Source organism: Carlito syrichta, unplaced genomic scaffold (genome assembly GCF_000164805.1).
Source record: "Carlito syrichta isolate Samal-C Ts95f unplaced genomic scaffold, Tarsius_syrichta-2.0.1 Scaffold301867, whole genome shotgun sequence".
NCBI classification, from domain to species: domain Eukaryota; kingdom Metazoa; phylum Chordata; class Mammalia; order Primates; family Tarsiidae; genus Carlito; species Carlito syrichta.
In genome coordinates, this window is record NW_007245963.1 from 177,675 (window position 1) to 180,436 (window position 2,762).

Sequence of the window (2,762 nt, forward strand, 5' to 3'; positions counted from 1 at the left end):
AAAAAAAAAAAAGAAAAGAAAAGAAAGTAGGCTACCGGGGGCGGGGGTGGAGGTGGGGGTGAGGGTAGGGAGAAAGCATTGCACTGGGGGTCAGGCCCTTGGCTCCTGGTTCTGGTTAAAGCCAGTCCAGTGGCTCTCAGCCCTGCCCTCCAGTCCCTGCCCACCTGGGGTCCTGACCCAGCAGTTCTGGAGTGGGTCCCTGGCATCCACGTAGTAAGAAGTTTCTGGAGTGACTTTACTGTACAGCAAGGGTTGAAAAACACTGATCTAATTGTATGACTGGGTAAATCACGTAATCCTTATTCCTTCTGGATCTCGGTGTCCTCAACTGCAAAATGAAGAAGGTAATTTCCAGATCTAAAGAAATTGACTCTTACACATAATAATTGTCCAAGAGGAGACTATTTTTGTGACAGTTTTACTGTTGTTTTGTTATTAATACTATTGGTAATCCCACTGATTTTTAGAAGCTTAGATAGTATTTTTACCGAGAGAAAAGTATCAGTAAACTCAAACGACAAGCAGACTAGTTTTTCTATCATCTGATGTTGCAATTTGGCTTCCAAAAATTAAGTCATGGCAGCTGATGTCCCAGCTTGGCCAGTTAGACGAACTGCCCTTACACATCGTGTTGTACAGTGGTGAGGCTGAGTATTGTGACCTGTGGACTCCACTGCACCAACCTCACTCCCGGCTATGTGGCAGGCACAAGGGTGTGGACTGCAATTGTCATGAACCCAGCTGGAGGATGACAGAGAGGTGCTCAGAGGCCAAGTTTCCAAATGGTTCTCATTAATTATCTTCAAAATAGACTCGCAGCCTAAATGCTCAATTAGGGAGCAGCACATGGCTTAGGAAGTCACCGTGGTAAATTTCCTGATGCACTGGTTTTCATTTGGAAATTAGTGTAGTGCAATGGAAAGCATGTGGGCTCTGGAGCCAGCCAGGCTAGGTCCAAATTCCAGCTTTACCACTGCCCAGCGTTATGACTCTGGGCAAGTGACTCTGTCACTTTGTGCCTCAGTTTCCTCATCTGGTATATGGAGTCAATGATAATAACAACACCTATCGCTCAAGGTTATTATAGATTAAATCAGTTCATATATGCAGAGCACTTAGAACAGTGCCTGGAACATGTAAACATTCAAGAAGTCTTAGATGCAATTGTTTGCATCAGCACAAAGGGTAAATCGAAAGGTTAAAGAAAGTTGGGGCAAATGTCAGGCTTGTGGTGAGGATATTTGGGGGTGGGCCGGCCTTGACCTTCATGGCACAGCCTTACCCTACGTGGAAAGCCAGCCACCCCAGATTGACAAGGACTGGACTGAAGATCCTACAGATCTCTGAGGCCTGACCAAAGGACGTCAGATCAGGCAGCTGATGGCTGTCTTTCCCTCCATCTTTCTTCTGGTCTCTACCTCAGTTCTGCTTGTCTTCCTTTCTCCCTCTCTTCCTTCTCTGCCCAAGCCAGACCTTCACTGCATCAACCTCACCGATGGGGTCCTCAGGGCTTTTGTTCCCATAAGCAAGTGTGACAAGAGTCCCGTTTCCTGGCCCTTCATTTCAGCCTTGCCTATCCAAAGTGGGGGCCCTTGTGCCCAGTTTCTGGCACCTCTCCCAAGAGGTGGTGGGATCTGCCTGTGGGTGGACCTCCTGGATCCCAAACAAAAAAAAGGTCATGCTGGCCAGGAAGAGGTGGCGGCCACTTGGGTTTGCTACTCCCCCAGCGAGGTTTGTTCTCACACATATGCTGGCTCGAGGCTATTTTTGGACACAGATGTGCCAAATTGGTCTCATCTCTTAATAACTGAGACTGAGGAGTCAAGTTCATTTTGGTTATAATTAAAAGAACATGAGGATTGAGGTAAACCGTGGAAGCAAGAAACAGGAGCAAAGCAAAGAGGTTAAAGTCATGCTTTGTTCTCGGTGGAAATTTCAATGTTTGGAAAATATGGAGCTGGTCCTGAGTCCTCCTCACCATCTCTGAGGAGGAGAATGAGACTAATCCCCGAGGGCAAGCTGACTAATCTGTCTCCTTCAATGAATTCTTCTTAGCAACAAATTTTCATGAAGCTGAGAAGCAGTGCGATGGTGTGTACAGGGCAGGGGGCTGTGGACCTCTGAAAATGCGAGGTCCTGCTCTGGTCTGCACGTTTTCACAAAGAGAGTGACGTGTTGCACCAGTGGCAAAAGCTGGAGGGAATTATAGCCAATGAGAAACTCAAGAGACCCTATCTCAGTTTCCTGGGGCTGCCATAACAAAGCACACCAACTAGGCAACTTAGAACAATGGCCATTTATTGGCTTACAGTTCTGAAGGCTCCAAGTCCAATGTTAAGGTGTGGGGAGGGTTGTGCTGCCTCCAAAGGGTCCCAGGGAGCATCTGTTCTCTCCTGGCTGCTGCTGGTTGGTTCCTGGGCTTGTAGCCGTGAAACTCTCATCTTTCCTCGACGAGAGCCCTGCATGCGTGTGTGTGTGTCCACCTTTCCCCGTTTCATAAGGATGCCAGTCACACCACGTTGGGGCCACCCTACCCCAGGATGACCTCATCTTAACTCATTACGTCTGCAGTGGCCCTATTTCTAAGTAACGCCACATTCAGATACTGGGTGCTGGGACTTCCACATAGAATTTTGGGGGACACAGTTCAACTCATCACAGTCACAAAACCATGGAGTCTGCTTTGCACAGCCCATTTCACAGCTCAGAGGCTACGCTGGAAATGAGGCCAGAGGTGAGGCCAGAGGTGTGGGCAGGGGATG